General features: G+C 44.1%; 1 long non-coding RNA gene across 4 annotated transcripts in view; it reads right to left on the bottom strand.

Annotated features, from left to right (window-relative positions):
• Positions 1-21,865, bottom strand: part of LOC109451963 (uncharacterized) — a 388,342-nt gene that overhangs the window by 79,129 nt on the left and 287,348 nt on the right. For all 4 annotated transcript variants that reach the window (XR_012490909.1, XR_012490908.1, XR_012490907.1 and 1 more), the window contains exons 6-7: positions 20,009-20,099; positions 13,435-13,524 (exon numbers count right to left, since the gene is read on the bottom strand). This is a non-coding gene — a long non-coding RNA (uncharacterized LOC109451963). The remainder of the gene's footprint in view (positions 1-13,434; positions 13,525-20,008; positions 20,100-21,865) is intronic.

The following is a 21,865-nucleotide window of genomic DNA, read 5'->3' as shown; positions in this document are numbered from 1 at the left end:
TCATTCTGATATTTAGGTGTTAACACACAGTATGTTGTTTGAGTTGAATTCTGAGAGCATATACCAAACATACACACAAGGACAGAGAAAGGAAAAGGCAGATGCCGTCAAAATGCTTTAACGAAGCAGAGTCAAGGCTGCTGGTCAGGACCCTTGAATCCTGGTCCCCAGGAGTTTCTAGAGGGCTGTGATGCTGGCTTGTGCAGAGGGCTGCCCTGAATAGGGACCCATGGAAACCTAACGCCCGTGCCCTTCCAGGCCATCCCCCATCCTACTTGACCTGGTCGTCCAACCCTAGCTATCCCATGGGAACCAGAATGGCAGGACGTTCGGCAGAAAGGCATGAAGGAGGTGGGCATACACTGATGCCCTCGGTGCCACGACAATCACTCTTTCCCCACACTCTGTGTAACTAGATTAGAGATCACGGAGAACCCATTAAAATTCATTTTGGAGCAACGGAGGTGTAGCAACAAGCTGCCATCCACGTCTGGGACTGACCATCAGGTTTCCCATTCCTGGGGCAGTTTTCCTGAACCCTTACCTATTGCCTCTCTTGGTAGGAGCTTTTCCTTCCATTAACTTATAAGCTGAGGCTATGTGCTCTCCCAGGAAGGACATTTGTCACCCTTTCTGGCAAGAGACACCTTGAGCCGTTAATAGTAGAACCAAAGTCCTTCAGCCTTTGTAAACTCTGCTATAAAATGATATTGCACAATCGTAATTCCCCTTTTAAGAAGTCTGCTTAATGTCCTAAGTCCCCCAAAAGCTAATCCCCACCAGGGTAGCTCAAGTAACATTTTGGTCCTTCTCAGTTTCTGAAGGGATGGCTGCAAATCTATGGCCTGCTCTCCAAGGTCACTTAGAGCGAGCCTGGGGCAAATAAATAGCACGTTCTTGACCCCACTCCTCTGCCTTTGGAGGATGGGAAGTTATTGAATTGTCTTGCAAATACTTGCAAACAGTACACTGGAATTTGAAGAAAGTGAAATGTTTAGGAGAATGGGGTAGTGGGTATGTGTTTGAATGCAGACTCGACTATATCGAGATACATGACTGGAGAGTTATTGAACCTCTCTGAGTCTTGGCCTCTGCGTCTGTGAAACAGAGTAATAGCCACCTTACAGGCGTGTTGTGAAGCTCAGGCATCTGTGTTTGAAGGGCCTGGCCCATAGTAAGCTCTCAACGCGTTGTGGCTATTATTAGGATTGGAGTAAGCAGGGTTTATTTAGAGGTTCTTGGATGCTATGGACAGAGATCAGTGAGGATGAGTATCGAGTTCTACTCCGTGTGTTCCCTGGGTCACAGCCAGAATGAGGACACAAGACTGTATGGGCCCAGGACTGATTGTTCCAGCACTGGCTTCTCCCTGATATTAGCATTGTGACTGACGGTGAGCATCAGAAATGGTAGGGGAGCGGGGGTCTGGCCAGGTTTATGGGCTCTTATTGCTCACCCACCTGGCTTAGTCCGCCCTTCAGGGATTCTTCTCTAGGGTGCAAAGTTGGTGGTCAAGGCTGACTGTAATGTGACAAAGAAAAGCAAGCACAGGTGGTCCCCAGGGCTAGTACCACCTGCCAGTCTCGTGGGCTGTTTCCCAGAGAAAAGCAAAGGGGCAGATCATATCTGCATACCCCGAGCCCTGGCACCCCCACAGAGGACTTCTCTGTTGGAGCCACGTTTGGCCACTTGGCTTTATCTTTATTAATAGAAATCTTGGTCATGCCAGCTGGGCAAAAAAGGAAAACCCTGGCCGAAGAGGGCATGTATTTTAAGATGACACAGTTTATATTTGGAGACTGGGATTATGCCCTTTGGGAGACAAGAAAGAAGAGGAAGCCAGATTAGAGCTGAGCACCTGGCCTGGGCAAATGTCATCTCCCAAAGTGGCCACGCTCGTCACATGTGCACACCACAGCTGAAGAAGGTAGGAAACCCAGAGCTCGCCCACATCCAGATGTCCCCGCTGCCTGCGGTTCTGAGGAGACAGTAACCAAAGTCAGTGTTGGACCAGCAAGGGAAGGTGGGCAGGCCATGGTGCCTATTCACAGGGCAAAATACTTCTCTGCTCATCCACGAGTGATTTGGGACAATGCGAAGTAAACTGATGGTCGTCAGGGGCTTGAGACAAGCACACTTCACCTCTGAGGCACAGATTCGTATTCTCCCTTGAGGTGTTTCAAGGACTGACACCATCACTTGAAGCAGAACTGAAAGGGCGATGTGTTAATTTGGCGTACACTTATCACCTGTCTATGGAATGGTACAATCTGTTCTTGGATAATTTCTGAATTAAAATGTTATTACTGCTTCCCCTAGAGTTGAGTAATCACCATTAAAAACAACAGTGTTCACCCACATTTTTCTCAGCTGCCTTCCGTTATTTACCTCACTTTATTCTAATATCCATGTAAAATTTGCTAAATAGCCTTTGACACGTTAATACAAAAGTTAGTAATAGAACCATCGTAGAAAAAATTTTTTAATCTAGAAAAATGGAAATAAAAATATAAAAAAATTCCTCTACCCATAGAAAACAGCTGTTAATATTGCAGTGAATCTATTTCCATTATGTCTCCATGTGTTTTTTCAGTATTTGAAATACTATGTATAAAATATTGTGCACTGTTTTTTTCAGCTAATAGTATATTAGGTTGGTGCAAACGTAATTGCAGTTTAAAAGGTTAAAAATAATTGCAAAAACCGCAATTACTTTTGCACCAACCTAATACCATAAGGATTGACTGCAAAGAGTTTTTCTATGCAGAATTCTTTGCAAATAGAATTTTAAAACAGCAATGAGGGATGTACCGTAAAATCTTTAATAAACTCTCAACGTTTGGAATTTATTGATTTCTAATATTTTCTGGCACATTGCTTCAGTAAACACTTCTGTGGATAAATCACGGTCTGGTGAAGAGTAGGAACTTGCTTTTAAGAACGAGAATGCACAAGTACAGACATCTGGTCACCTCATCCACCAATGCTCAGCCTGTGAGTGGGACAGCCATCACACCACAACTTTCCTTCACACCTAACTCATCAAGAGACAGAAAGAAAGAAGATTTCTGACCCAGCCAAAGGAATAAAACAATCAGAGAATTACAGACCCAAGTTTCTACCTGCCCTCATGTTCATATACCCGTAGACTCATACAATGAGATTAAAACTAAGAAAAACACTGTAGACCAGTGGTTACAAACCTGGCTGGCAAAATCGAATCACCTCAAGAGTTTATTAAACTAAATCAATAGGTCTAAGGCAGAATGTGAAAATCTGTATTAAACAACAGCAAAAAAAAAAAAAAAAGGAAAGGAAAGAAGTGGCTGGCCCTTCTGCTTTGAAGCAGACTTGCTGGCCTTGCTTTGAAGTGATTTTGTAACTTCCCTATGGTAACTGCCGACTTTGACGTTGAAGAGATAGTTGCCAAGTTTCTATTCATGCACACCCCTGGGATGGTCAATATTGCAGGGCAATGTCACAAGGGAGGATGGGCCAGTGCGACCCCCATGGAGAGTGCTGGTTTCTAGCCTCCTAACAAAAGGAAGAGCCGGCTGACGGATGGAACACACAGTGACCTGAGCTCAGGTGTGGGCACATGCTTTGTAGCTCCTGACCCCACGTGGAAGGTCTCAGATGACCATATGCCAGTGGCCTCTTTGGATGCCCATAGTAGCACCCACTTTGTGTCAGGGACATGGAGAAGGAGCTGGCCTTTTAACCCTGGCTTACATAGAAATAAGCTGGGAGAGTCTAGCGGGAGGCTGCAATAAACAGCTGAGTATGGCTGGAGTTAAGCTCAGCAGCATCTCATTAGTGTGTTCAGGTGCCCAAAAAACTAGCCCAAACATGGCAACGGTGAAGAGATTAGTGCATCTGCTGGAAATGTTGGCCCAACCATAGCATGTAGTTTGGGAGAGTCGTGTGAGGGTCAGCTTTATGCTCTGGGATCAGGTCACCTTTGAAAGATGACATCAGGTTGTTCTGGGCTTATGATCGCCTAACGAATTCCAGACTGAGTGTGCTCCATGTGCAGTCCAGAAGAGGAAGCGGCCAGATGCTGCTGCCTGAAGAACCCACCTGGGACTGACTCACCCAGTTGGATTTCCCTCCTTCTAACCTCATGGTTCATCATGAAAGCAGGTCAGGTCTGCCTCTGCGGGGTGCAGACAGCTGGCGGATGATTCAGGGAGCAGATCCCAGCTCATTCTCACTTCCCCCATGAGCTGGCCAGCTTGGGCCCTGAGATGGAATGATCGCCTTGCCTTGGGGTGGCCATGAAGGGAAACAGATGCAATTCCATCTTCCTCAGTGAGGCTCTGCTCAGTGCGCAACACACTGAAAGGTGAAATACCACCCAGCAAAGTGGGAGATGCACTCATCTTGCCTGGAAATGCATCGCCATGGAACCTGAAGTCACCCAACACCAATGGCACCACTCCAGAGTAAGCCCTGGAAGCAGTGTTGCGAGGTGTAGTTCAACAGAAAAGGGGGGCTTTTCCTTATTCAGCACACCAACGAAATGTCTGTGATACTATGTCCCCAAAAGAGCCTCTCTCCTTGGGTGACGGGGAAGGAACAATGGGAGCCAGAGAAGGAGAACGAGGTGTGTCTTTGGGGACCAAGGCCAATTTGGGGCAGGATCATTGAGAAACATGGTCACCACTATTCCATCCTGCCCCCCCCACTTCCCTCAAAACACAGCATGTTACCTAGCTGGCAACTCTGATGAAAAATTCCTTCCCCGCTGGTTTCAACAGCAGACTTTCACTTAAACTCAATGGGCATAAGAGGCCCTGGGCTGACCATTCTGTTGGCAGGGTGAGTTTTCTCTTTATCCTCATCTAGACATTGGACACTGTCTGTAGTTTCTGTCAAGCCCACCCCACAATCACGTCACAGGCCCTGGAGTTTGCTATGTGTTTAGGGTCTGACCTTTTGTGTTTCTTGGCCCTGGGTTTGGTTTTATCATACTTTCCTTGGATTCTAGGGCTATCCAAGTTGGTCTGTTCCTTCCTATCTCGCTCTCTCTCTGTACCTTTGCCACCTCTAACTTCATTTTTGAATCGCCTTCGTCACTCTCCCTGCTCATTTTTTATGCCAGGGATTTGTCCTCTCTAGAATTCTGCTCTCCTTCCCCCTGTACTATCATGCTTTGGTGTCACAACCGTGCCCACCAACAGGCATGTTTTCACTCCAGAAGCCCATCATCTTAGATGAAATAAATATGATAACAACAAAGGTCAGAAATATATCTACATCTACGTATCATAGATATCAATATATAGCTCTATCTAGCTATATATGTTCTATCTATCTATCTATCTATCTATCTATCTATCTATCTATCTATCTATCTATCATCTATCTCTAGGATATAGAAATGTCTTGTAGCAACAAAATGCCCCTTGATATGAAACATACTTGAGGGCCCTAGAGGCAGGAGCAAATATTTCGCACCCTCACAACAATACCAACGCCTGCCCTGGGCTGACAGTCTGTCCCCCACTGAGTGGGGGCTCATTCTCTAGCTGATCTGGGCTCATCACTGAGGCAGGTCCTGGTCAGTCAGGCTGATGGAACATCCGTGAAGCTGACCAGAGGCCCCCGAGGGGGTCGTCTCCTCTGAGTCCTAGGAGGTGCTTTATTCTTGCTATATTCAACATAAAATCTGAGAATTGTGTGAGATATTCATAAGACAAGGGGTTGTTTACACAAAAAGGCAAAGTAATGTACTAAAAGTACCTTACAACCACACGCTATGAGTTCTTTAAATATATACTCGTCTAAGCCCCTGTGATTCTTCTGCTATTATTCCTGGGAATAGCTCGTCGCTGTGTACTCATATGCTGGGTAACATAGGATCAAATCTTAACTTCTCTGTGCTTCTGCTTCTTCATGAAAACAGGAAGAAAACAGCAACTAACCCATAGGTGTCTTGCGATGACTGATTAAAACATAAGTCATAGCATAGGGACTGGCAGGTAATAAGCCATCATAGACTTTAGCTGTTTTTGTTACTGAAGAGGCCAAGAAACAATGTCACAAAAATGAGCTTTTCTCTCCATTTTGTGAATGGGGTGGGGGGAGGGGTCTGCCGAATGCTAAGCAGAAACACTGCCTGACCGCAAAATGCGAGGGCACAGCGTGTACCACTGGGATAATAACAGCAGAATAAGGACGTCTCCAAACTGGACAGATTTGAAATAGTTTCAGGAACTGAAGTTGCTTAGCCTAGAGTAAAAACAACCGGAAGGAAGACACAACCATGGTCCTCAAATCTGGAAACGCTGACATGGGGAAGAACAGTTACATGTATTGTTGTTGTTGTTGTTGTTTGGACCCAGAGGGCAGCACCATGACCAGCTGGGTAGGAGTTACAGGCAGATTTGGAGTCAATACAGAAAGAACTTTCTAAGCCTCAGAGTTCTGTAACAAGAAATGGTCACTTCATCAAGTATTCTCCACCAATGGGAGCATTATGTGACCTTGAGCACGTAACGTCAAGTCTCTGTGCCTCAAGTTTCCTGACCTGCCAAATGGGGATAACAGTACCTATTTTTGAGAGAAGATGTGAAGACTGAATGAGTTAATACTGGGGGTGCCAAAAACATGTACACACTGGACTCGCATGCATCACTTGTTACCAGTATCTACTGAATATTACAATTTTAATGCAGTTTTTTTTTCCTTTCTTAAAATGTGTATACTTTTTTTGGGGCACCCTCTGTATGTGTACAGCATTTCAAGTAGTCCTGGAATATATTTAGTGTTCAGTAGACATTAGTCATTGTAGAGCTGCCCGTAAAGGTGGAGAGGGGCAGGTGTTATTGTCCCTGATATGAGAGATAAGAAAATCAGATCAATTATCCAGCAACCTGGCCTACTCTGAGACAATCGATCAATATGACATTGGGAATTACCTAAATTGTCACTTGGCATTCCATGCGTGTGTCTCACATCCACAGCTGGACACACTAACTCTCAGGGCAGCTGACCCTTGAACAACATGGGTTTGAACTGAGTGGGGCCACTTCTACGTGGATTTTTTCAATAAATACACATGGTACTATGAATGCATTTTCTCTTCCTCATGATTTTCCTAATAGCATTTACTTTTCCCTCGCTTACCTTATTGTAAGAATACGGTATATAATACATGTAACATACAAATACATGTAACATACAAATATGTGTTGATCAACTCTTCATGTTGTTGGTAAGGCTTCGGGTCAGCAGTAGACCATTAGTAGTTCATTTTTTTTGGAGAGTCCAAAGTTATACATGATTTTTTGATTGCATGGTGTGTGTGGGGGGTCAATACTCTTAACCCCTGCATTGTTCAAGGGTCATCGGTGGTCTCAATTCTTGGATTCATAAACTGTATTGTATATATTTTTGGAGAGCTCCACAATGCCCAGGCAAACAGCAAGTCTTCAATAAATACGTGTTGTCTAGACACATATAGCGGTGCTGTCTCTTAGGAAAGAGTACTGACTTTTCTGCTTTATAAGCCCAAGTACCTCCACCTCCTTTTCTAGTCAAAATCAGTGCCAGCTACAGTCTAACTGAGTCCCGGAAAGAGTCATTTTACATTTTTTCCTAACTCAACAGTCACTGCAATTTAACTTGACTAAATACAAACACAGGTTTAATTGGAACTTAGCTGCAAAGGAAGAGCAAAGAATCCATAGAATTGACTGCTCTTTAAATACAGGTTAGTGCAGCAAGTTAATGGCTCTTCTATGGAGATGCCCTACTGGGTAGACATGAAATTGTGGGGCAAACAGCAAAACAAGCAAATAATGTGTGGGCCTCCGACTACTTGTTGTGATTATGCTATATGAGTAATCAGTAATATTTGAGGATATTAGTCATTATTGGCTGTGCGTACTTCCTCACCAGTCAATCCTAGAGCCAGGATAAACAAGCCCCAGGATGCCCTCCTTTTGTTTTCTGCATGTGCTCATACATAAGAGGTGGGGGAGAGTCATTCAAGCTCTAGACATTTCGTATGGCTCACTTACATATATTTGCTGTATTTGTTATCCAGAAATCTAGGGTGTTGATGGGGTCTGAAATTCAGTGTGGCCCAGTGCCCACAAGAGGGGCTAGGAGAAAATGACACACTTATACAACTATCAGACTTAATACACTAGGAGACAGTTTGTCTTTTTCCTTGGCAAAGACAGAGATGTGTATGGTCACATAGCACCTCTGATAGATGGATGGGTTGAAAGGAAAGGAAAGAAAGCGGAGCTGTTCCCCGTCTGCTTTGGAGCATGCTTTGTTCATGTTTCCCTTTGACATTTTTGTGTAGGTAATGAGGACCCCAGAGGAAGGGGTCTGCCGAGGAAGGAAGGCATGATCAGATTTGTTTTTCTAGAAAATGAATGTAACACAGCGAAGATTGGGCTAGAAGGGAGGAAAAACTAATGAAGAGACATGAGTTAGGAGTCTAATGAAATAATTAGGTATAAGATGAAGAAGCCATAATGAAAAACTAGCAATAGTTGAAAGACCAAGTTCTAGATACAGCCTCGAGGTAGAAACAATAGGCTTTATTGGTCCACTGCTGTATTGGTTGAAAGAAAAAGAGGACCTAAGATTGATTTCAGTGTTGAGAGGGCAGAGTGAATGGTGGCACCATTGACCAGGATTTGGGAATGGAGCAAGAGAGTAGGCAATGAGTCATTCTGTTTTGGACCTGCTGTGGGGAGGTGTATGTGTGGCTCTTTAAATACAGGTTAGCTCAGCAAGATGACAGTTAATGAAGATGCTTGGAAATACGGGTCTTGTACGTAGGCCGCATATCACGACTGGGATATAAATTTGGGGACCCTCTAGGCACAATGTTGTAAAGACCTCACCGGTTCTCAACTTCCACAGAAGTTTTAAACATCTATATACGATAAAGAAATATTTCACTTCCAAGTATAAGGTACCTTAGATCCCGGAGAAAGTGACATCATTTTGTCCTTTATCTTCACCATGTTTTATGAACTACAGTTTATAAAACTAAAGTTTAGGGGACGTTTCTCGAGTAGGCGGAATAATGGCTCCCCAAAGATGTCCGTATCCTAATCCTTAGAGGCTGTGAACATGTTACCTCACGTGGACAAAGGGACTTTGCAGGTGTGATGGAGTTAAGGCCCTCAAGGTGTGGAGATTATACTGGGTCATCCAGGTGGGCTCATCTAACCACCTTGGCTCTTAAGATCAGAGAACCTTTCTCAGTTGTGCTCAGAGCGAGCTATGACTATGGAAGAACAGTAGAAAGATTTGACATCGCTGGCTTTGAAGACAGAGGAAGGGGCCGTGAGCCAAGGAATGTGAGTGACGTCTAGAAGATAGGAAAGGCAAGGAAACGGATACCCCCTAGAACCTCCAGAAAGGAATGCAGCCCTGCTGACAGCTTGATTTTAGCCAGTGAGTCCCATGTTGGGCTGCTAACTGTAAAACAATACAATTGTGTTGTGTTAAGCCACCAGTGTATGAATTTGTTACAGCCATGATAGCAAATAAATGCATCTTTTCAGTTGAAAAGTTTTAGCACTTGCTGCTAAAGAGAAGTAATGTTCTTTATCATCATCAATATTTATTAAACTCTTAACCATTGAATGATGTATGCCCTGTCTGAACTTGGTTTCCTCAAATGCAAAGCGAGCTGATGTTAATTCTGACCTGCTGGAGATGGGGTGAGAATGAAAAGAGAATGCAAGTGTAAAAGCCTCATATATTGTCACGTGTTGATCAGTGACAGTCGCATTTTCTTGACCTGGTCACTAGAAGCGTAAAGCTAAACTGGTTTATAGCAACTACTGTCCCATCTACTTGGGAGGCTGGACTACCATTGATGATGAAGGTCCTGGTTGTTCTTTGCCTAATGGCCATTAGTGCTGAGGGGGAGAAGTCACAGTCACAGTCCTGGGTGACATCAATGAGGAGCTAAGCCTTAAGGAGGCTTTGAACGAACTTCGAAGCTTGATCAGAAGTGGGGATGGTGAATAAAGACTCCAGGAGTCGGGCTTCACTGAAGAGGCCAGGATAAGGAAGGGTTGGGGAATACTTAGGGGCACTCAGAGATGACCTTGAATGATGTCCTAAGAACTCTGAAAATGATAGGAGTAGAAGGCAGGAAAAATTCTGCCTTCATTTCATGTGATTCCTCAGTGTTATGGCACTTAGGACCTAATCACCTCCCAAAGGCCCCACCTCCAAATACCATCATCACCTTGGGGGTACGAATTTTGGGGAACAAAAGCATTTTGCCCATTACGCACATACTTCTTCCATTTCTCAGTAAATGTTTTGGGGGCAAAGACTCAATCTTGCTCATTAGAACTGGAGTTTTAAAACGCCAGTGGATTCTCTGACATGGCACAGGGTTTGGGAATCTGTCAGTAAGAAAGAGAGAATAAATAAAGGCAAGATGGAAGGATACATGCAACGTAGGAAGGCAGGAAGGAAAGACGTGTGTGTCAGCACTCCTGGAAGTGACAGGGAGCTGGAAAGCAGGGAGACCTATTAGGAGGTCCACCTGGAAGTGGGGTATAGGGGTACGGGACTGGACCAGTTTCCTGGCAGGAGGAGTGGACAGAAAGCATAGGAAGTGTGAGAGATGACAAAGAAAAAAAAGACCAGAATTTGGGGCCCAGAGTCAAGTGCTGTCAGCCCGTGAGCCCCTGAGCGGTGATCTTCGAGCACAGAAGAGCTCTGTCTGAAAATCATACCCTGAACTCAGATTCCCCCATTCCCATGTGGTCTCTCCACTAGAACAACACATAGATTTTCCAAGCCATCAAAAGGTAATTAAAAACAGCAGAGCCCATGCATTATTGCTCAGTGAGTCACGGTGTCCTTCATTACGATGAGCTTTTCACACATCTGGTCAATGTTTAGACGCAATGCCTTTTGCATTTAGTTTTCGTTAGGATCCAGATAACAGTTTCATGTCAGCTTGAGCAGTAGTTTGGATCTGTTTGTTCCTGGACAATCAACCAAGCTGCAGTGTCAGAGGAACACAGAGAGTGTTGCTTTCTGCTTCATTTATTGCCTAAAGGCACCCCCACCCCAGCCCACAGCCTTGGGGTGCACTCACAGAGCTCCATCCTGGCAGACAGCCCCGCCATGGCAGCTTACTGTCAGCCCCAAATGCCACACAAACCCAGGTCAGCTCCAGAGCCATGCGCTCACCCGCCCGCCCAGGTAATGGTGAGCTGAGGACCTCTCTGCTCAGCCGGAACCAGACTCCGGAGGCAACCCCACCTTGCCCACCTGCCCGGAGTGCCGCCTCCTCCTTCTTCCCAAGGAAGAAGCACACTGTCAACTCCCCGGAAGTGTGTCTTCCGAGGAAATCCACTTCCGCATTAGAAATGAAAGCACTTCTGCATTGTAAGTGAAATACCAGATGACTCTGGAATGAACCTTTGATGAACAATCTTGAGTCTGACCCAGATCATCTACATGAAGGGCAAACAAGGGGCTTGAGGTCCCATAATGGCCACTGCTGCCCTCTGGGCCACAGAGGGTAGGTTAACCTCTCAGCAATGACTCCACCCATGGGCCATGGCAATGGGAAGATGAAGGTCATGACTATGGAAACAGTGAGTTTCCTCTCTCTCCTCTGGATGCACAGTCTCCCTCTTGTGACCCCCTTTCCCCCTGGCACTCTCACGGCCCCTCTCCTGCAGGCTTTGTCATTTCTAGCTCAGTTTCCAGTTTGCTAGCTGGGGGACTCTGAGCAAGTTGCTTACTCTCTGATCAGAAGATGAGGATAAAAGTATCAACCTACTGGATGACTGTAAGAAATAAATAATGTTTTCCCGAAGTGTCTAGCTAAGTCAGTACCTGGCAAGGACCAGGATTTAATAAATGCTGTTTTTCCTCCTTTCTTGATGAGTGTGTAGCACTATGGTTTCAAGCATGGACCATGACACCAGACAGCCTAGGTTACAATCTCGCCCTGCCCAATTAGTTGTGTGACCTTAGGCATGTTTCTTAACTTCTCTTCACCTCAGCTTTCTCATCTGTTAAGTGGGGCTAAGACTCTATACCTATTCCAATAGGTTGTTGTAAGGATTAAAGAAATCAATATATGCAACATACATCAAACAAAACTGAGCATATGCGTAACAAGCATTACAAACCTCTGCCCCGATGATTATTATCTTCCTGACGTACGTACGATCTATTTATGGATTTCCGTGGAACCAAGAGAACATTACTAATCCATGGTGGGTGCTCAATACTTCTCTGTGAATTGAATGAATGGATGGATGGATGAATAAATGGAGTGACCTCTTTTAAAAACATGGGAGGTACTTAATAATGCATTTCATAAAATTGTCATTCAGACCAGAAATGTTGATGGAGGGTTTTGTACGTGGCAGGCACTGTGCCAGGTGGCAGGAACACCGCAGCTCACAAAGCAGAAAAAGGTTCTGCTCCACAACTCGTGGTCCAGATCCAGGGGTCCTCGCGATCCTCTAGGCCGGGTGCCTCGGTGAACAAATGAGGACACTGAGGCCCAGAGAGGACATGGAATTTCTAAGAAGTGGTCACTTGTGGACATGTTGCATTTGTTAGGATCCACGTGTCCAGACCCCATTTCGTTAGTTGAAACTTTTGTTTCAAGGTCCTTCTTGGTAAGGAAGGCAATGGGACCTCGTGGAAAGAGCCTGGCTCTGGAGTTAGACAAAACCCAGCTCTTCTACGTGCCAGTTGTGTCACCGGGCAATGGACTTCCACCATGTTGCCTTCAGCTCTTCTGAACAATGGAATATTAGCTTATGTCTCACAGGTAAGAGTCCTCTCCTCTTTGTATGGCAGAGGTTGCAAAATGAGAACTGGGAGGCACACATGTCCCAGAAACACCTTATTTTTTTGTTTGTTTTTAAATAAATTAGTTGCAGACATTTACCAATAGGGAGATTGTCTATAAAACCTAGATTTCTGGTTGCTGTTGACAAGTCAGAAGGTCTGGCAGCAACATTTACCTGGAGTGAACAGGTGACCCTTTGGTTGGGACATGAGCCTTCCAATGTGGCACAGAAACCACCCTTCTCCATTCATTGCTTACACCTGGCCTGCTTCACGTATTGACTCCCCTGTCTGACCTCTGTCAGCATGTAAGTTTCCAATCCCTGCTGTTGGGGTGAGGTCTTTACAGGGGAATATTATGGTCAACAATCAAGACATTTTCCTTACTGTTTACTTTTCACTTGACTATTTGATCCTTTTGTGCAGACACAGAGTGTGTTTTCACCAAATAGATACCTCTTTCCTTTTGGCTCCGTAAGGGATGTAGGAGGCCTAAGATGGTACAATGAACATGGAGACTGCATTTTTGCACGTTGCAGCTACCCTCATCACCTCTGCTCCAGCACCGATTCAGAAAGAGGAGAAGAGGGAGATGTAAATAAAAGTACTAACCTGAGAAACCAGGGGCTGCTAAGAAGTGGTGGACTGGTTGGGGCCTCGTGAAGAACGGCAATTTGGCAGAATACTTTGTCTCCTTCTTTCCTGGGGTCAAGAAGAGAGAAAGACAGCAGAAGTCTTATTTAAAACTCAGCTCTCAGAGCCCCTTCATGTTAAATCTTCAGGACTGTAAGTGAGAAGTGCCTTTCCGGACATCTGCATTAGAAAGCTGTGTGGTTCAAATGAAAGAACCCTGGACAGGGGGCGGGAAATCTGGAGTTCTCATTCTGCTTCTTGATCTGTCACTGGTGGGCTGTGTCTTCTTCATAAGTCATGTAGCCCAGCTTAGGCTGTTTTCATCAATCTACTTTAGAGGGGGCTGTTATGAGCAACCAGTGACACAACTGACAATGACAGGTAGGTAGGTAAATACGTAGATGATAGATAGATAGATAGATAGATAGATAGATAGATAGATAGATAGATAGATAGACAGACAGACAGATATAGATGATGATAGATAGATAGATAGATAGATAGATAGATAGATAGATAGATAGATAGATAGATAGACAGACAGACAGACAGACAGATATAGATGATGATAGATAGATAGATAGATAGATAGATAGATAGATAGATAGATAGATAGATAGATAGACAGATATAGATGATGATAGATAGATAGATAGATAGATAGATAGATAGATAGATAGATAGATCGATCGATAGACAGACAGATAGAGATAGATGTCAGTTATAAACATAATGCGCCCTGAACAGTATAAAAGAGAATTCAGATGTGTCACTTGTATTGGACATATATTCTTCTATGAGGAGTACCATGCTGATGGGATAAGACTCAGCCCAGGATCTTGAAGTGAGGGAGACTGAACTGGGGTTCGTCACTGCAGTGTCCTCAGAGAAGCTGGTGAGGGGGATGTAATGGGGCTGAATCTCATTACCCAATATTGCCAGGTAGCACAACAGGACATAGGGGCTACTAAGTAGGCAGTGAGGAGTTGGAAGTTGGCTTTGCAATGCGAGCAGTACCTCACCCCGCTAAGGACATCCCTTGGAAGAGGCTTGGCCCTTCAAAAGAACCCGTCAGGAAGCCACCCACTAAATGGGAGGCAGGGCAATAGTGCCAAAATTTGACCCGTTAAAAGGTGCAATGTTAATAGCCAAGAAATAATTTCTAAAAAATTCACTAGTTGAGTCCACATAAGATAACTGGAGGATGAAGGAGCTTGAAACCATCCGTATGAGGAACATACAAATAATGATGTATGTCCTGAAAAAGGGAAGAAGTGGGAAAGACAGCTTGAGGCTGTCCCCAAACATGACTCACGTCATATGGAAGAGCCACAAAGGGAGCTTTCAGGCTAACGGCAGAAGTTACAGGTCTACTGATTTTGTTCTCATTTATTTTTCTCATGTACCCAAACTAGGAAGTGAGAGTTTAAGCTCAGCGCTGCACACTTGCATGAAATCCCAACATTGTCATTAACTAGCCATGTGACCTCAGGCAATTTACTTTGCCTTTCTGAGTCTCATGTCTTTATTCCATAAAAATAGGGATAAAAAGAATATTTATCAGAAAGGGCTATTATGAGGATGGAATGAGTCAGGGCAGCAAATGTGATCAGTGTAGGATCTGGCACATACCAATCACTCAATAGCCATTGCTGTTGTTGTTATTATTCAACAAGCACTTACTATGTGCCAGATTCTATACGAGGTCCTGTGATTATAAAGATCCATTCCATGGGGCACAGTCACTCCTCAAAGACTTTCCAATCTAAAAGCGGATCAATATTTGCCAAAATCATCCTGAGAGAAAAGTCTGCGTCTGTCAAAGTATGAATTTCCCCTCAGCAGCTGTTCTTACACAACAACTGATCAACTATTTGGGATGATGGAGCAGAAGGGACTCAAGCTTCAGAAAGGCTCTTAGATTGGATGATCGTTAAGGTCCCCTCCACCCCCAAGAGTCTCTGATTCTAAATTTCTCCCTGGAGATAATGTTGACTACCTACCTCCTAATCCAGAGCCAGATACTAGGGTGGGGTGATGGAGGGCAGCTGCAGCCTTGTTGAAAAGTTCAATGTCAAAGCTGGACAGGGGACGGGCTTGTACACCTGACCATGCAGCGGTCCCTAGGTCTTGTCCTGTACTTCGGTCTCAGTCCCCAAGACAGCGATGTCCCCGTCCAGTAGGGGCCCGCCAGGACTCCTCTCACCCTGGTGAGCACATGAGAGTCCTGCCAGAGACTGAATGGCCTTTGTCTACAATATTTTATACCTGCCACTCATTGAGGTTTGTTTACTCCAAAATTATGGGGAGGGTGACATGTTCTTGGAACAACGTTTGATGAATGTGTTCCCTGAACCGTCACCCAACAAAAACCCACTTAGAAAAGAGAGTCTGAAATTACGGGCTGCAGTCTGGTTTGCACTTTTGCCTTTTTGTCTACAACCCATTCTTCGGAGCTGTGACCAACAGCATAACATTACCTTCAGGCTCACAAGAAAACTGCAAAACAGCTATTTCTAATTCATTAACCTGGAAATGCCCTCAATGTGGAACCAGCACGTACACCACATCACACAGGAAAGAACAATCTTTTCTTTTATCAGGTGTCAGAATATTTGGAAATACTTGAGTTGGAATAAAACATACATTCGATATGTTGGTATTTAATTTATAATTTGTACTAAATGTAATTTAATTTATAGTAAGTGTAGTTCATTTAATTTTGTATTTTGTATGCACAGAAGCTGACGTACTGCACCTCAGCTTTGGTATGCATAAAGACACAAATCCCACTGACGAAACACATAATCCATACAAACTCAATCAAGTAATTTAGCATTTGTTTCAATACTATCTTTCAGTGTTTGTCATGGTTTGGGAATGTTGGTTTTGACCCTGAACTAGACGAGAGGTGTCTGAAAGGCGAGAAGCATGTTGTTTCATCATTCCTTGGGCCTCATTCCATCTTCACCATAATAATAGCTGACAATTATCGACTACTTTTTATGTGCCAGGCAGGGGGCTAAAGCTTCACATACGTGTATTCACGTATTGAATTGAATTCTTACCACGAGTGATGAAATAGTTATCATTCTATTCATTTCACAAAAGAAGAAACTTAAGCTCATAGAAGCTAAATACATTGGCCCATGTGAGACTGCTAGTAAATTGCACAGCTGGGATCCAAACCCAGATCTGTGGGGTTCAAAACCTCATCCACCTACTCTGTTGTGTTATCTGTAGCTCCTGCTGGACACAAAACAAGTTTTCTATAAATAATTGAAATGATGATTATTCAGGCAGTTTCACTGCAAGAAAGCCTACTGTGGCCCACTCCACTGAGTATCTGATTATTGAGCAGCTTACAACAGGCAAGAGGAATCCTTGTAATTTCATTTCTTGGCAGTCCAGGACTTAGAAAAAAAATTTTTTTTGTTATTATAATGTATAATGTATTCTCATTTAGGAAAGTTTATAAGTTGACTAAAGTAAAATATATATATACAGAGGGCACTAAAACAATGTATACACATTTTAAGAAAGAAAAACTCTATTAAAATTGTAATACTCAATATATACCGATAATAAAAGATGAACACAAGTCACATTTGACTTCTGCAATTACAAGAGGTGCTCAAAGTGGTGACCATCAGCATCCAGACACTTCTGATGACAGTGAACTACTGCTTGAGCAACGTTGACCAAAGTGTCTACTTGCATGTATTTTTTTTGGCACGCCTGGTATATTTACTCAAATAAAAATGCTCTATGCAGTGTTTGTTTAGAAAGGTCAAGATTCAAATGCAATGTATTGGAATATGTTTTGGGTGAGGTGAGGTGGTGATGGTAAAAAAAAATGTATTTACAGAATATCCTCCTTAAGTTAATATGAATTCTGTTCTTCCTCTTTTTTTTTTTCTTCTTCAGAAAAGCAAACCAAAATGATACCACGGATTGTTCTAGTCTGCCTTGAACTTTAAGGGCAAATTGTAAGCATACTTTGAATATATTGTAGTTGGGACTTATGAAATAGGGTCAAGTTCATGACACTCTCCTTCTCTAAATATGTTGCCTCATCTTCCTCTCCTCCCGACTAAACAGAAAAGAAACTTGCTACTTTGTTTCTATTTTGGATTCATATTTAGTTCACTAGATTTCAAATCTTGCAAGTAATACTTTTTAAAATGATTTTTGAAGCCCCTTTTAAAAAGATCTCACCACTTTAAAAATAAAATTTCAGGGAGAGGCAGGAAAAATCTAAAGCGTTGTTCTTGGTCTCTAGGTTTTCTGGTGCTGGTTTCTGGCCCACTCCCAAGGTCCGTGGGGGTCCCTTATCTTACAGCCCCTTTGCAGGGGGCAGTAGCCACATCTAGCACAATATCATAAATGCCGAGAGTGAGGGGCATCTATTGGGTCCCCCGTAACAAAGATAGTCAGGGAGGAAACAGGAGAAAGACATTTTAGAAAAAGTCAAATTTTTAAAAAGCCCAAATCAAAGGAAATCAGAAAGGAAGTGGGGAGAAGGTAACAAAAGGTGCTGGTATCACCTGTCCTCTGAAAGGAAGACACAATGTAGGAGAAATGGGGGCCCTGGGGGACTGAGCTTGAACGGGGGGACTCCTGAACCTCGCGTGGACCTATCATGGCTGGGGATGTGAAAGGTGGTTGAGACCAAACCTTCTAGAGCTCATGCTATAAAAAGCTCTTGCATTTTTCCTGCCAGTTTTAAAATGCCTCGGAATAAGTTCTTATCATAATAATACTGTGGAACTTAGAGATTTTATATGTAATATGCATACTTTTGACCACTGAAATACAAAGATCTATATATACAGAACAGGTTTTGCTATGGAAAGAATCTTAATTGAGGGTTTGAAGCTAATAGACAAAAATAATATTCATTCACTCATCTACTCATTTATTTGAAAAATACTTATTGGCCCCGGGCTAGGTCCTCCTCTGTCGAGCACCGAGGTTCCATCTATGAACAAGACATAATCTGAGTCCTGAAGGTGCTCACCTTCTAGAAAGGGAGAACCCCCCATCAATGAGCTTGTCTTACGCCAACTGATGCAATGTGACATAGGAGAAGCATAAAGTTCCAAAAACACACCTGGGAGGGGTACCAAACCAGCCATGAGCGTTCCCTGGTGAGCGAGGTGGCATGCTGGATGCCAGCAACCCATCTTCAGGAAGCTTCGTTGTTCTCTATGGCGAACATGTACACGATGAAATAATTCAAACAGTTGTGTGGGTGTGCTTATGGATGTAAAAAATGATCCTGAACGGAAAGAGTACTGGTGATATGGCGGCATTTAAATATTTGGGGATTCTAGTAGTTCTCACTTTATAGCTTTATAAATGTCATGTGTTTAATTAGCAACTATGAAGAAAGAATGAACATTTTAGGCCTGGTTGCTCTGTCATTGCCTGTCTCTAAGGAAGCCTGGAACCAGACTGACCCTTGGGCAATTCCTGGTGTTGTTTATGTTACTAATTCATGAAGTTGTGTATGCCTGGGCAAAGCGGGCGTGCTGTACCAGCTGGTAAGGACTTGTCAGGGTCATTTAGTGAGGGTCGTGATGTGTCTGGTTCCATTGGAGTCCTGAGTTTTGCCCACCGTGGCTCGTGGCATAGAAGTATGTGCGTATGTGACCAGTCCTTCATAAAAACTTCAGGTCCTGACACTGAAATGGGCTTCCCCGGGCAAAGACATTCTACACGTGTCCCTGTACTTTATTTCTAGAAAAAGATGATAAGCTGTGTGGCCACAGATAGAGAAAGACTCAGAAGCCTACACCTGACATCTCTGGACTCCACCCAACACGTATCCTTTTCCTGCTACTTTTGCTGTGAAATCTTTACTATAATAAAACTTAACTGTAAGTATAAGTGACTCCTGATAGCAAATCATCAAGCTTGAGTTGGTTGCAGGATGAGGGGACAGTAACCCCAAAAGATGTACTGAGCAGCTAATGAACCAGAGAAGCAGTGTGACAGGTAAGGTACGGTGAGGAAAGATGAGGGTATCAGGTGTGGCATTTTGCTTTATTACTTTCATCTGGGATAAATGCAAAATTTTTTTATTTGTTTTAAATCAACTTCAATCTGTTCTAAACCCTCACTGGTCAAGGTAAGTGCAACGTCTAACCTCTATCATGACATGCTTTGAGGAGGCTTTTTTTTTTCTTCTTTTTTTTTTTAAATCTTGGGGTCATATAAGAGTCTGGGGGGTCTAACCAGTCCAGCGTTCTGGGAAGGACCTATGACCTCTAGTCCACATGAATTACTGGTGGCCTGCTCATCGTCCTTTGAAGGTAGACAGCTCTGCTGTCCTCTGCCAAACCAGGGAACTGGGATATCTGCTCAACTTATAGCCAACATCTCCAAGTAACCGAGCAACCAGTCCCATCAGCAGCCTGCCCTCTCCTCAGGGTCTCTGCTGGAAGCCAGGAGGTCGGCTTTCCTACTTAGAAAACCCCTCCCCACCACCCCACTCTAGCAGATTCAATCCACTGCAACCCTGAGATCTCCTCTACTCTGGGACACTTACCTCCAACTTGTACAGTCTTTCACAAGGCTTCAGTCACAAAAGCCCCCTTCGAGATTGTCTTCTGGGGGTCTGGTAATGTCTGCGTTGGGCCCTGTAACACAATCGCCAGTGACGACTTCAGTAGAAAGGTTTGGGTACCGTCTTAGGATATAAATGGGGAGAAATTTAATCTGCAAGGACAACACAGAAATTAATCTCACTGCGAATTATTTTGCTACATTAGGAATACTCAGTCTCTACCTAATAGAGGCAATTGGTCTAGTAGATAAATGACTGTAGTGCAAAGTAAAGTAATGCCAGTGTCACCATAAAGGTGCATACAGACACACTACACAGTCTGGGGACAGAAGGGATTGGGGGACAACGAAAGAGGGGCTGCTATGGGGCGTCTCAATGGGTAGGCTGGACTTGGACCAACAGAGGCCACTCACTGTCGCTGTGCAAACCCACCCAAGAACCCACAGTTCAAATCACAGCGCCAGAAACATAATGACCATCCACTAAAGCCCAAAGTTCATTTCCCCGAAACCAAGACCCAGACGGATATCTTTATGAAGAGGCAGCAAAGAAAGAATACTAATCAGTCGGCCGTTATCTTCAGTGAGGACACACTAAACGAAAGGAGACTTGTACTGGGTGTAGAGGAGCCTTTTTTCCAATGCAAGCATCTTCCTTGGAGATCTGTAGGACTGGCACGGAGAGGCCTTATGGTAGAGTGGAAAAGACACCAACCCTGGGGGTAGAGAAACCTAAGCTCTACTAGGTGGCCTTGGACAAATTAACCCCTCTGAGCCACAGGTGCTCTCACAGAATGGAGACCATTATATTTCTTTTTGGGGGTTGTTGTGAGGTTTAGAAATAATACCTGGCACATGCTGGGCACTAAATAAATGGCAGATAATATTACTTCCTCTTGTAGGTGGCATAGGTAACTTCTTGTCTGGGACCAGGGCACAGGGCTAAGTAATCTCCAGGCATCTCCTCCTGGCCCAGATTTGAACCCAGACTCCTACAGCCATCCTGGGCACAGTGATAGAGTAAATTATCAGTGACGCCTCCTTACTCCTTACTGGCCACACACCCTTTAGAGACCCCCACCGTCACGGGTTGCTTCTCTGAATCTCCCTAGTCACTACCTCTAGCCTTTCTCCTCTCTATCCCGCTTTTGGAGTCTCATTTTTCTCTTAGGAATTATCCACTTAAGTAGGTGGCAGAGGGCTAATTGGAATAATTCATCTGTGCCGATGTGCTAATAATGCTAAGACCAGATAGGTGAACATCAGGGCGTGGACCACACGTGACTAAACATCCCAGATCATGAAAAAATCAAGCTCAGGGGAGCTTGTGCATCTTCTGTGTCCTGTGTTGGGCTGTCACTCCAAGCACCCCAGGCCCTGGACCTGAGCTGCTGAACAGACACTGAAGGGGGAACAGACAGAGAGAGGAAGACCCAGCTGACCACCCCAAATAATGGCTCTAATGAAATGGGGTGCCTGAGAGGGGACAGATGTCAATCTGGAAACAGGGAGAAGGAGAGAGAGAAAGAGAGAGAGAAGGAGGAAGAGGAGCAGGAAAGAGGGAAGGAGGAAGAAAGAGAATATGAGAATTTAGGGGATTCATGAACACAGTGGAGACCCAAATGAATGACACGGAAGACGAAAAAGGACTTTCTAAAGCCCAGAGCAAATATCCAAACCTCACCATTACTAATACAAGAGGCCTGAAACCAAATCCCCTTGGGGTGAGACTGTGCAAAGCGCTGTGCCAAGTCTACTGGGCAGCCCTTAAGAACTCTACCCGCTGTGGTCAAGTCCAAGGGGAAGAGTTTTGGTCACCCGACTTCCTGATTCAGATTCT

This window comes from Rhinolophus sinicus, linkage group LG12, assembly GCF_036562045.2.
Source record: "Rhinolophus sinicus isolate RSC01 linkage group LG12, ASM3656204v1, whole genome shotgun sequence".
NCBI lineage: Eukaryota > Metazoa > Chordata > Mammalia > Chiroptera > Rhinolophidae > Rhinolophus > Rhinolophus sinicus.
Note: the sequence above shows the minus strand (reverse complement) of the source record. Positions and strands in the feature narration are given on the sequence as shown.